The 14,231-nt window shown below is 39.2% G+C and overlaps 1 protein-coding gene across 2 annotated transcripts in view; it reads right to left on the bottom strand.

The window, feature by feature from the left end:
* fhl3b (four and a half LIM domains 3b) overlaps positions 1-14,231 on the bottom strand; it is a 35,940-nt gene that overhangs the window by 19,888 nt on the left and 1,821 nt on the right. The window lies entirely within an intron of this gene.

Raw genomic sequence — 14,231 nt, 5'->3', positions numbered from 1 at the left:
CTAATGACCAGCTTGGACCAGCTAATGACCAACTTGGACCAGTTAATGACCAGCTTGGACCAGCTAGAAACCAGCTACCATGTTCCAAAACACAGCTATCAGCTTAAGCTTGATTTTCCATTAGGGATGGAATGTACATGGGGTGACTGTGGCTCAGGTGGTAGAGCGGGTTGTCCGCTAATCACAGGGTTAGCGGTTTGATTCCTGGCCCACATGACTCCACATGCTGAAGTGTCCTTGGGCAAGACACTGAACCCCAAGTTGCTCCCAATGGCAGGCTAGTGATTGCATGGCAGCTCTTAAGTGTGAGTGTGTGTGTCAATGGGTGAATGAGACACAGTGTAAAGTGAACTGCTAAGGTTAAAAAAGGTGCTATATAAGTGCAGACCATTTACATAATGTAAGAAGAAAGATGTGGGAATAATTCCAAACGGTTCTGAAATAATAGGTGACACTTTTCCCAAGTTTCACCAACATACCATGTCTGCATGTCTCTCTATGTTAACATATCAAACTAAAACAGAAAGCTCACTTCACAAGAGCATTTGCAGTGTTGGAACAATGGTGCTACCAGTCATGATATCACTGAGTGTGGAGGACCAGTGGCAGCTGTTTACCACTGTAACTAGGTAACAACTCAAGAAAACAAGTGTTATTTAAGTATTCATCCCTTTGGATTTACCACCAAAACTTAATATTCACAGAACGACACGTGTTTGTCTGCCATGGATACATTGAATGTGCAACGATGTGATGAATGGTAGTGTTTGTCTGCCATGGATATATTGAATGTGCAACGATGTGATGAATGGTAGTGTTTGTCTGCCACGAGGCCACGGTTGCATTGCAAGAGATGTGCACTGCTCTCTAAAGGGGATATATTTGGAGACAAGCAGGCATGAAAAATGCAATTTACAATAATAATTGCAATTGAGAGCCTGCAAAGATGCGTATTATACGTCATCACAAGTGGTTCACTTCCGCGATTTGGTACGATTGCTTTCATATCAGCAGTGAACCGTACTTGAGTTCACATGAATTGTACCCCAGACCATCTTTTTGTGCGCGGTTCGCGAATGCAACCCAAGTTCGGAAAATAGCGTTCACATCATCCAAACGAACTGAACTTTGACAAAAACAGAAATCCATAAGACCCCAGTGGTTAAATATACACGAATAATGCAAACTGCAGTGAATGCGGATAGACAGGTTGATGAAAGTGGACATTTTTTGTAAAAAAAGGACTTTAACATTTATCTGTTTCTCATCCACACCTATCATATCACTTCTAAAGACATGGATTTAACCACTGGAGTCTTATGGATTACATTTATGCTGTCTTTATGAGATCAAAATATGCCACAGCGGCCACGATATGATGAAGGGGACCACGAAATGGGGTAATATGCAGAAGGGGACAGCAAAACACATTGCCATCAAGGGTCGACGACTTCACAACGGACCCCCACCCCCAGACAAATTTTCTCCAGGGCAAATTTTGGTTTCCAGTCCACCCGTTAACCCCACTAATTATGTACTACTATTATTAGATTTAATTAAAATTGTAAATATATACATCATTTTAGCTTTTCCTGGGCTGAATTTGAATCATGCGGATAAATGTTTTTTTTTTTTTTTTTTTTTTTACTGCATTACAGTAATAAGAATGAGATTTTTTTATTTTGGTGAATTTGGTGTGAACATATGTTATGAAAATAATTTTTCTTAATCAATTCTTATTTTATTTACATGGACATGTCTTTGTGAGATTCTTTGCTTTCTTCCTAATAACTACTTTAGGTTTGCTTTTGAACATATTTCCAAGTAAGTTTATCTCAGTGTTGGGGAATAGCTAACTACAAGTAGCGACACTACTAACTTAACTACATTTTTCAGTGGCTTGACAGCAGCTCAGCTGCTTTTAAAACAGTGTAGCTTTTGCAGTAGCGAACTACTTTTTCCAGCAAGTAGCGGTGTAGCATGACCAAACGCTACATCATGTTTTGGTCAGATTATAACTAATAGCCTTGTCTACATAGAAGCCAAACTTCTACCAGCAAAACATCTAACGAACTTGCAGCGTATTCTGTCTGCTGTTCAGGCAGAAACTTTCTTCTTCATCTTTTAAAACGGCAGATAACAATCGAAAAAAGTGCATTACCGCCATCTACTGTTACGTCAGGCAGCTTATTACAGCTCACTTGGATAAGAAGAGAGGGTCCGATGGTTATGTAAAGTGACCAACCAAAGTTTATTTACTTTTAAAAGACGCAAGGGTGGGTAAATCTGAAAATTATAAAAGAACACCATTCTATTCTATGAAGCGAAGAATGTTTCAGACACTTTCTTGTTAAAAGACTAAACAACAGGATATTTACCTTTATTTTTATTTTTTTATTAAATAATTCAATAAGTTGGCCTGGGTAGCTCAGTGAGTATTGACGCTGACTACCACCCCTGGAGTCGCAAGTTCGAATCCAGGGTGAGCTGAGTGACTTCAGCCAGGTCTCCTAAGCCACCAAAATGCCCCGGTTGCTAGGTAACCTCCTCGTGGTCACGATTAGTGGTTCCCACTCTCAGTGGGACGCGTGGTAAGCTGTGCGTGGATTGTGGAGTGTAGCATGAGCCTCCACATGCTGTGAGTCTCCGCGGTGTCATGCACAGTGGATTGACGGTCTAAGAAGCGGAGGCAACTGAGACTTATCCTCCCCCACCCGGATTGAGGTGAGTAACCGCACCACCACGAGGCCCTAGTAAGTGGTGGGAATTGGGCATTCCAAATTGGGAGAAAAGGGGATTAAAAAATTTATAAAATAATAATAATAATAATAATAATAATAATAATAATAATAATTAAATAAGTTATTTTTGGCTTTTGAGGGATTTCTTTTTCTTCTGAATATGTTTATTTCGTTTCTCATTATCTGTGCGTCATTGGGAGCAGTGAGAGAAATAATTCCTATTATGCATAACAATTTGATAACATATTTTCTCCATTTCTTAGAATTTGATAAATTATTATGTTAAATATCATATATAAAATATCTTGTTAAAGAATTTTTTTATTATGGCATGTACTATTATGCGATTATATAGGATGACCATACATCCTCTTTTTCCCGGATATGGCCTCTTTTTTGGACCTGAAAATAGCGTCTGTCCGGGATTTCAAAATTGTCTCTAAATGTCCGGGATTTGGCTTTGTTTATGTATTAATGTGCTCTCCATAGTTATAACTATCATACAATCTATGTATTTGATACTGTCAGTTTTCACGCATATACGTGTCCTTATGTGATTATTCTGGCCAGGCCTGGCTCCAGCTCTAAGATGTAAGGTGGGCCATAGGACCCGCCGGGTGGGCCGAACAGTTCGAGGGGTGGGTATAGGTGTAGTTCTCAAGGTGGGCCAAGTTCATGATTGGGTGGGCCAGGCCCACCCAGTCCCCCCTGTGGAGCCGGGCCTGATTCTGGCTCAGAGCGGCAGAGCATGCACTCTTTCAATATACTTTTTTTTCTCTCTCTGGCTTGCGCTCGCTCTATGTGTGTGCGGGAAAGAGATCGTTCAGACGTGCTCTGCCGCTCTCAACCATAAACATTAATAACGTAAGTACGCTTAAAAGTATGTACCCCAACTCTGCAAACTGTTAAATATAACACCTGTTTTATCAGACAAACGCTTATTACACAGTCATTTTTAACTGAAAATGAACCCATGTAAGGGGTGAAAGCCCTGTGTCTCACATATTATCCATAATCAATATTATGTGACAAGCACAAACCGTCAGCCTAAGGACAGTTTGTCATAAAAATTTGATCTTTAGGGAAGTAGGCTACACCTGGGCACAGGAGGAGGACTGAAAAGTGTTAAGTATTGTATAAAAATGATTTTTTTTAATGGCATCTGATCTTTTATGCTTTATTTTATGTGGTTGCATTTTATTTTATGGCCATTATTAAATGTATCAATGTTACTATTTATTAAATATATGAAATACATTTAATTTATTTAATTAAATACATTATAAATAATAAATATAATAATTACATTTATTAATTTATAAATGTTAATATTGCTAATTAAGTAACTTGTAGTGTAGCTAACTACTTTTAAAAAGGGTAGCTTGACTGTAACTTAACTACTTTAATTTATGAGTAGCTTGTAGCTTGTCAAACTACAGTTTCAAAGTAGCTTCCCCAACACTGGTTTCTCTTTGTTTTCTTTATCTCTTAAAAACACATCTGATTACATTCCAAAGAACGCTATATACATTTCTCCATTACCTAATCCTGCCATCTGAAAAAAATAAATAAATACTGGCTAACAACTAATAATAGATATTCCACAGCATTCCCACATAACTAAACCTTTTTCCAAAAGCTACAAACAGATTAATGACTTTGCACAACAGTGGAAATTTTCCAATCCACATGCAGACACTTTTCTTAACAAGATGATCTTAGATGCATGACCCTTCATCCAAAAAGTATGAACATAAACTTCTGTGATCCATGCCTAATTCACACAGACCACATGCAATTCCAGATGCAGGGAGGGTGTCTGTGTCTGGTTCCACCCAGGGGCGGACTAGGACTAAAAAGTGGCCCTGGATTTTCTGGCCCAGAGCGGCCCACCAAACCCGGCCCGCAACACACCACACCATAACACACCAGCTCATTGATTTCATTTTACGGCTCCATTTCAAATTTTTGTGTTGAAAAAAATAGAAGATATTTCTATTGACTGCTAGTCATGACAACGGGCCCCACCAGTGCAAACATTGTCATAACTTTAAAAAATATATAAAACCACTGTAAATGTGAGCAGTGGATTTTTTTAAATAAGCTCAGACAAATAGCATGTCCGAAAACTTTTTTTCCCAACATACAGATGTTAGGTTAAAATGTACATGAAAGTACAAGGGAAAGTGTGTATGTTAGGTGCTGTGACTAGTCAAAGTTTTTAAAGATCTTAATCACCTTTCAACTTTTTTCTAAAAGTGCAAATAAACTATTGTCTAAGTAAATATGAGGTTGTGGAAACAACAAGTATGAAAATTATATATTATATATGTATACTGTATATAGCTATACAATATCATAAAATGTTGTTTAAAATAGTTAGATGAAGAAAGTGTCACACAGCAGGACACTGATGACAATGCTTAAAATTTCATGTAAATTACTCACATAAATATGAGTAAATGTTTATTTAAAAAAAATAAATGAAAATAAAAGAAAACGAAGTTGGCCAGAATATGTATATATATAAATATAAACAAATATAAATATATGTAAAACAAAATAAACATACCTCTTAAAGTGTAGAACTTTGCAGATATTTTGTGGATTAATTGCTCATAAGTTTGCTGCATCTTTATATCTGCTGTGTTTTACTTCCTTTCCCAGATTATTCTTGAGAAAAAGTGAAAAGTCCCATGTTATGACAAGTGCTGTTTCTACTATCCTTTAAACAAAGTAAGCCTCAAAGACTCAAATAGCCACAAAGTAATATTTTTCATGACTTATTTTCTGCACTTTTATCAGGCGTGAGCATTATTCGGCAAGTATAATGTAACTATGTACTGCTCATAGCTTCATTGTATAGACTTTATCTTACAGAGTTTTTTGAATATTCACTCTGTAATGGGGTCCGCGCGGGCATGTTGTAGCCAAGGGTGGCCGCCTATATCGCCTCTAGGATGGGCCGGTACTTGCGCAGCAATGGGCTGGCCCAAATTATCCAGCGGCCCACCTGGAAAATACCCGGTGCTCCCGGTGGCCAGTCCGCCTCTGGTTCCACCTCATATATTCCAGAAGCTACATGTCTCCAAAGAAACACACTGCTTAATGATGTGTAAAACCCAACCCCAGAACAACACAAACTTTCTTTCAACGTTGTTTCCAAAGGTATTCTGTGGCTCAAAGTCAAGATCAACGCACCATTACATGAAAAGAACTGAACTGAAGAAATAATGAACCTCTAATTTTAACCAAATCACTCACACTTATTTGAACACACAGTACATGTTATTCAACAACAACAAAAAGGCTCAGACCCTATTTTTCAGTGGTTGGAAAATTAACCAGCTGGTTAACTGTGCATTTTGTGTGTGCTGTTTTAAATACCATTAAACACCTGCGGGCCAAACGTACTGTAAATGTTACACAATCTTTATGTTACATTCTACATCCATTCCAAATTAATCACATATTAAAAGTGTGTTGTTTGTGGATTTTAAATGTATTTCAGATATGTGGCATTACTGAACCACCACAAAAAAAGTACTTGGATGTAAATTTGTGGATTTAGTAATTCCCATATTTTTGGGATGTTAAAGAGCAAGAAAGTGAGGCATGAAAAACAAAAATTAAGCAAGCTGTTAATTTTGCAAAACTTCCTAGATTAAATTGAAAATTCCAAAATTAAAGGAATATTCCGGGTTTAATGCAAGATAAGCTCAATCGACAGAGTTTGTGGCATAATGTTGATTACCACAAAAAAAAAAAATAGAATTTCGAATCGTGCCTCGTAAAATTGAGCTTACAGTGAGGTACCTACAATGGAAGTGAATGGGGCCAATTTTGGAGGGTTTTTAGGCAGAAATGTAAATCTTAAATGAATTCTTCAGTTAAAACTTGCGTATTATTTGTTGTTTAAATTATAATTTTCACTGTCATTTTATGACGTTACCTCGTCATGGCAACAAAGTTGTAAAGTTGGATATAACTTTACACAGAAGAGGTTAGTAATGATTTTAACACACTTAAATCATGTTAACACAAATATTGTTTACGTCTTGTGACTATACTTTTGAAACATTGAGTATTTTAATGTTTATGGATTGGCCCCCTTCACTTCCATTGTAAGTGCCTCACTGTAACCCAGATTTTTGCTTTTTTTTTTTTTCTTAAAAAAAAGAAAGAAAAGGAGGGACATTATATATATATATATATATATTTTAGGTAAACAACATTATGCCACAAATGCTGTCGATTGAGCTTAACTTGTTTTACTCTCAGAATATTCCTTAAGGTTTAAGAGTTCAGGGTACATAAAAGGTTTTATGGTACAATGTAAACCCTAATAAGTTAGCAGAACTCCAAAAATTTGAGGCAATCAGTTATATCAAATTTCCAAGATTAAGTTAGTAGATCTTACAGATTTTTATTTCGTACTACACATGCATGTTGATTGCTCTTAACTTGAAATATTGAGTAAGCTAACTCATACATTTTAAGGGCACTTAACCTTAAATTCAACTCTTTTGCTGAACTTACAATTACCATGTAAGCTCAGTTTAAATACTTCAAGTAGAGTAAACCTAACTAGATACTAGATAGAACTTGCTAGTACAGTGAATGCTAGCATGCTAATTGGAAACACTATGCTTTGATTAGCATAGCATTTGCTCAAAAAGTAAAGCAACATTCTGTTAAACATTCCTAAATTGTACCTGTCCTCAAACTTAGCTCAAGCTCCAGAATTCACCATAATGGCAATCCCCAAAAATGATAACATATCAAACTCTTCTAAATAACTCAACATTAAACCCTAACAAGTCTCCTCCTTTACATTCATCTTGCACAAAGAATTTTAACATTTACTCATCCCTGTCGAGTGCCATGCAAAGCATACTAGGGAATAGAAATCCCCTACCCAGTTTCAGTTAAATTTAAGTTCCTGTAAATTTAAAAAGACAAGTTCATTAAACTCAAAACATTAAAACAATTCAGGGTGCTTAAAAGGTGTCAGTTACATGAACTCAAAAGAAAGAGAACGTTTAAATACTCATCAAAGTTCATTTATTTAAACTAGTTTGTATGATTTATTTTTTCCCTAAAAACAATTAATTAATTTGAGCATTAGGGTTTACAGTATACAGTAATATCTCAGTTCACATGTTGGGAGGGTTCTTTACTCTTAAGAACAATGTGTCTTCCTGCTATGGGACTTGTTAGAGCCAGTCTCTGATGTTTAGCAAACAATACAGCCATCATAAGACGGTTATTAAACATATTTATAAGCCAGACAGGTTTTAATAAGTGAGAAAAAGAGATTGTATTGCTCACTCTTTCCAGTTTTGGGTATGTGATCTGAAAACACTTCAATAAAATTGCAGAAGGTCTTCTAGCATTGTGTAAAGGAGATCCCATGTTAATGTATTGTAATTTTAAAACCAGTGTTTGGAATCAGTGGTTATTATGGTCATTTTTAAAGGCAGTTAAATGTGAAGTGTGTAATTTCTGTGTCACTATTGACACCGAATTAAGTAGCAAAAACAACTGTTCTCTAACAGGTTTCTTGAACTCCTTGCCTCATCTTTCATTGGTGGGACAAACAGAAAAGCTTGCCCCAAATTCACACCATTGGCTGAACCAGTGTTGCAAATGCAGCTCTGATGTTCTTCACTAGCAGAGCTCCAGCAATTGTCTCAGCCCCGCCTTCTCTGCCCCGTACCACCCAGTTGGAATGCCAGTGTGGTCAGGGCCATGGCAAAGAAGAATCAGATGGTTTAGAAAAGGGCAACCAAAGGCATTTTTCTGCCTAAAAATGGCACATTCCATTCTCCAGAAAAACAGATGGGAAAACCAGATGCAGTTCTTCGAAGACCAACATTTCTGCCAGTTACTCATGGAGAAAGATTGTGCTCGATGTGCCAGTTGTTGGCCAAACCAAAAAAATAAATGTGGTCACAGCACCCCACAGCCATTTACACCCATTCAGACCCCATAATGATGTGTTGCGAGCTGGATGTGAGTGGAAACTATTCCATTTGGTGCCAAATTCGCTGTAAGTCTGGAAATGATTGGGGTGATATCATCATGCACTTAGATGGTGGAAAAACAAAGACGCTTATTAATGAATTCCGATGCTACTCTTAATTACTCTCTAACAAGCCATATTTACTCTGCTCTTTAAACAGGCATCATGTTTACCTCACTGGCGTCTTCCCATAATACCATGTTTCTTCAATTTGTCTGCCACACCAATAAAACTAAAGGGAGCAGGTTTTTGAAAAGAGGTCAAAGTTAGTGTTTCTGAATATACATACCTTTCCAAAAAGCATTCTATTAAATTTATAAGGACCTCTAATATGTACAGTATATGTGAATAGTTCCTTGGAACACATAAGCAGGGATTTTGAAGAATGCTTATGCTGCTCTGTTCAGCTTGATCACATGAAAATTAGGTGACTGTGGCGACATTTTTACAAAATGGCAATACATGGTTCATTACACGTATCGCGGCAGTTCAAAAGTGAAATGTCCACAGTGTGGAGCTAAAAGCGAGTTAAATTTTCTCCCAAACACACTACACACTATGCACTTATAAAATATACTATGCACTCAGCCATGTAGTGTATGAATTTTCAAAGTGTAGTACAGTCCCAAATGGAACACTTAGCGGTTTTTTTACTACATGGAAGCATTCGCCATTTAACAGCTGACGGAAGTGATGTTTCAAGCACAGGTGATGTGTTTCCATTTGCTTTAATGCGTTGGCCAACCTCAGTTCAACACTTGTATCTTAAACAACGTACATATTCACACAGCTTGGGGTGATGGTAAAGCATTCAACTCACATTTGTAAGGTGCTGTCTTCACTGAAGTTTCACTTGTTGCCACATTCTCCATTATTTACAATTGTTAAGTCAGGCCAACATACCAGCCAGTTAACTCCGCCCCTCCCGCTATGTACGGCAAGCCACGTTCGCTGAGTGCATGAAGTGTCCAACACTCCATTTTGACAGTAGAAAAAGTGCATCATCTAGGTACTTAAAGTACACTTCTCTTTGCTGCATTTTCAGTTAACATACTAATCGCACTACTTACACTACAAAATGGCATAGAATATTGCAGAAGTGTGCGGTTTGAGACTTTTGTGCCATAAGTGCAACGCTCTGTCAGCAGTGCAACTTGATTGAGTTCGAACAAGCTTGTAAATGTAATTAGTTAATTTATGCAAATGTTAAAATGTTTCGTCATACAAGTTTTAAAGTTTTGGTAGCATTGTGTGATCAAAGGGGCAAAAAGGAAGTGTTTATGAGCGGATAATCTGCTGTTTTACTCGTGATTTGTGTGAAAGGGAATATAAGTCATTAATGTTGTAGTGCCTCTAGTTGTCATTTCACCAGAAACATGCTGCAAAACATACAATGAGCGGCGTAAAAATCATTTTGCAAAAATGTAGGTATAGTAAAGTGATTCTATGAGACAAGGTTTGCTCTTTTCCTTTAAAAAGAAAAGCATTTAGTAATCAGGGACTGTTAAGTGCCTAAAAAGGACAAAAAAATAAAAAGCACCAATTTGGGGTGAACTATTCCTTTAAATGGCTTTTTACACTCACAGTCCATTAACTAAGTTCTTGGGTAGTTTATGTAACATTCAGCTGCAAGACAGTGTGTCTAATTTATTAACACCAAGGAGAAGGACAGGAAAATAATATCCATTCAACAAGTTCTCTTGTTTCAGACATCATTAAACATTGCAGATTCAGTAGTAGTATCTTATGGCCAAAACATACACTGTGTCCGAATATCCATACTTCCCTACTATTTAGTATGCCTAACAGTATGCAAATGGAGTAATATGTCAAAATCCTCAGTATTCATAAAACAGTGATTGAGAAATACCCTGATTGCCTACTTTTTCCAGCGAGATTATAAAGTGCGCATCGAATGGACACTTCACAAATCCAATAATCACTCTGGAGCTGAGGAGACGTCACATTCAAAACGTTGGATTTAAAATAACACGGTGAACTGCGAGTTGGACGGCTCTTTTCAACTGTAAGTGCTATATATACTGTATATACAGTATATACGCCAATCAGCCACAACCTTAAAACCACCTGCCTAATATTGTGTAGGTCCCCCTCGTGCCGCCAAAACAGTGCCAACCCGCATCTCAGAATAGCATTCTGAGATTATATTCTTCACACCACAGTTGTACAGAGCGGTTATCTGAGTTACCATAGACTCTGTCAGTTCGAACCAGTCTGGCCATTCTCTGTTGTCCTCTCTCATCAACAAGGTGTTTTCATCCGCAGAACTGCCGCTCACTGGATGTTTTTTGTTTTTGGCACCATTCTGAGTAAATTCTAGAGACTGTTGTGTGAAATCCCAGGAGATCAGCAGTTACAGAAGTACTCAAACCAGTCCGTCTGGCACCAACAATCATCCATGCGATTATTTAATCAGCCAATCGTGTGGTAGCAGTGCAGTGCATAAAATCATTCAGATACAGGTCAGGAGCTTCAGTTAATGTTCACATCAACCATCAGAATGGGGGAAAAAAAATGTGATCTCAATGATTAGGACCGTGGCATGATTGTTGGTGCCAGACAGGCTGGTTTGAGTATTTCTGTAACTGCTGATCTCCTGGGATTTTCATGCACAACAGTCTCTAGAATTTACTCCGAATGGTGCCAAAAACAAAAAATATCCAGTGAGCGACAGTTCTGTGGATGGAAATGCCTTGTTGATGAGAGAGGTCAACAGAGAATGGCCAGACTGGTCTATGGTAACTTGGATAACCACTCTGTACAATTGTGGCAAGAAGAATAATGGTGCTGTTTTGGCAGCATGAGGGGGGATCTACACAATATTAGGCTGGTGGCTTTAATGTTGTGGCTGATTAGTGTATGTTTTCTGAAGCGATGCAAAATCACTTCAGGTTAGAAACAGATCGAAATATCCTTTTTTACAGTAAATCTCCACTTTCACTTTTAGAATGTGACAAAAGGACTTTATTATTGATCTGTTCCTCACCCAGACCTAACATATTGCTTCTAAAGATATAGATTTAACCACTGGAGTCTTATGGATTACTTCTATGCTGTCTTTATGTGATTTTTTTTTTTTAGCTTTTGGAGTTCTGGTCACCATTCATTGCATTGTATGGACTCACAGAGCTGAAATATTCTTCTAAAAATCTCTGTTTGTGTTCTGAACAAGAAAGAAAGTCATACACATCTGAGATGGCATGAGGGTGAGTAAAAGATGAGAGAATTTTTATTTTTGGGTGAACTATCCCGATAAAGATTGCCACACAAAAATGTCTTGACAAAAAAGAGAGAGGTTTTCCAGAAACTGATTAACTGATCTGATTAACTTAAATTTCTCTGACTCACTCTGAGCTCTTTCAAGAACAGTTATAGCCTAGGAAGATCAAGCTCAACAATGAGGTATCTTGATCAAAGACTTACTAGTCTTACTATTTACATATAAGTAGTCATTTACAGATCAGCTGTTTCCAGATCAGCTGCAAACAGTGATGACTGATCTGGAAGAAGAAGCAAGCAAGGTAGGCCTCAGTATAAGCGCCGAAGAAGTCAAAGATCATGCACGTGAACGCCATGGGCAGCACAAAAGTGATCGTAGTCGGGTCACAGCGGCTAGAGGAGGTGGAGAAATTCACAAACTTGGGTAGTGTGATCTCCAAGAATGGAGATGCAGACCCAGACGTCAAATGGCGCATCAGAAAAGCAGCAGCTGTCTTTCGGCGGATGAAAAATATCTGGTGCTCGCCATCCATCTCCTTGAAGATCAAGCTCCACCTGTTTACCTCCATTGTGGTACCGACGGCGATCTACGCCATCGAGACCTGGAAGGCATCAACAAGCATCAACAAGAAGCTCGACTTCTTCCAGCAAAGGTGCTTACGCCGAATCCTCAAGATCTGATATTACGATCATATCACCAACGAAGAGGTGCTCCAAAGATTTGGCTGGCCACGTTCTTCGAATGGAGAACCATTGGATCCCCAAGAGTGCAATGAGATGGGTACCACCAGGCGTGAAACATCAACAAGGACGCCCCCGAAACACGTGGAGAAGACGACCTGAAGACACTAAACACAACATGGGATGGCGCTGAGACCACGGCCAGAGACCGGAAACGCTGGAGAGAACTTACTGCCCAATATGCTACTTAGAATGGGAGGATCTAAGTCTAAGTAAGTCATTGTGACGAGGAGGAGGGCGGGGCCGGGCCGTTACTATGCACGCCTGGCCCCCAATTGGGCTAATCAGCCGAGGAGAGGGATAAATGTGGCGGAACGCGGCAGTTCGAGGGAGAGAGAGCCACATGCAGCTGCCATGTGTGTGTTTATGTTGTGTGTCTTTTTGTTTAAGTTCTTATTAAATATTATTTTGACTGTTCAGCCGGTTCCCACCTCCTTTCCCATCCTTAACCTTGTTACATTGGTGCCGAAGCCCGGGAAGGAGGAGGGATGCACTGTCGTGGAGTCACTGCCATCCAACCAAATGAGCAGCGGTCATCCGCCGGGGGAAGGAAGAGTTGCTGCCGACCGCCTAGACGTGGAGGAACGGCCGCCGTCCACGAGGGGAGCCACTGCCAGGGGCGGAGGAGTTCCCTACCGGCCGCCAAAACGCGGAGGGGCGTTCCATCTGCCAGGGGTCGGAGGACTCGCTCCGGTCAGCCCAGGGAGTGTCTGGGAAACCGGCGGGCAAGTTTATCTCTCTCTCTCTCACTGTCGCTCCGCCTTGCCGTTTCCCTCTCCTCTCCTCTTTTTTGTTTTTGTTTTGTTTTTCCCTCCCCTCGTCCCCCTCCCCAGCCTTAGAGGGGTGGGGAAGTGCCTACCGGCAGGCACAACCTAAAGGGCAATGCCCCCCCACCAGGAAAGGGGGGAGGGGTGTATTTCATGCGGGGGGTTCCCCGGCCTGAGGCAAAAGAGGGAGGAGTGTGACGAGGAGGAGGGCGGGGCCGGGCCGTGACTATGCACGCCCAGCCCCTAATTGGGCTAATCAGCCGAGGAGAAGTTCTTATTAAATCAGCCTTTTAGTTTAAGTTCTTAATAAATATTATTTTGACTGTTCAGCCGGTTCCCGCCTCCTCCTTTCCCATCCTTAACCTTGTTACAGTCATTTACAAGTATTTCCAAAGAAGTAGCATTTTCCTTTAATCAGCCTAATAAAAATCCCTTCATATTTATTTTAGCAAACAGGATATTTAAACATTTTTCTGTGTGAACGGTTGAAATGTTGTTTATGCTATATCAATGCAGCTTTCAACAAATCAATGAAATATCAGGATAAGATCTGTGAATACATAAAATGATCATTTGAATATAGTAGGAATATTTACGCTCAACTCGTATTTGTCCGTGGGTCATTAACCTATGGGTTTGTGTAAAACTTTGATGAAAAGCTCACACTTATAATAGCTGGGACCAGACATTCAGAGCGCCGAGTACCATGCTTACAAT

This window comes from Myxocyprinus asiaticus, chromosome 34, assembly GCF_019703515.2.
Source record: "Myxocyprinus asiaticus isolate MX2 ecotype Aquarium Trade chromosome 34, UBuf_Myxa_2, whole genome shotgun sequence".
Classification (NCBI taxonomy): Eukaryota; Metazoa; Chordata; class Actinopteri; order Cypriniformes; family Catostomidae; genus Myxocyprinus; species Myxocyprinus asiaticus.
The sequence above is the reverse complement of the archived record's forward strand: the minus strand, read 5'-3'. Positions and strand labels throughout refer to the sequence as shown.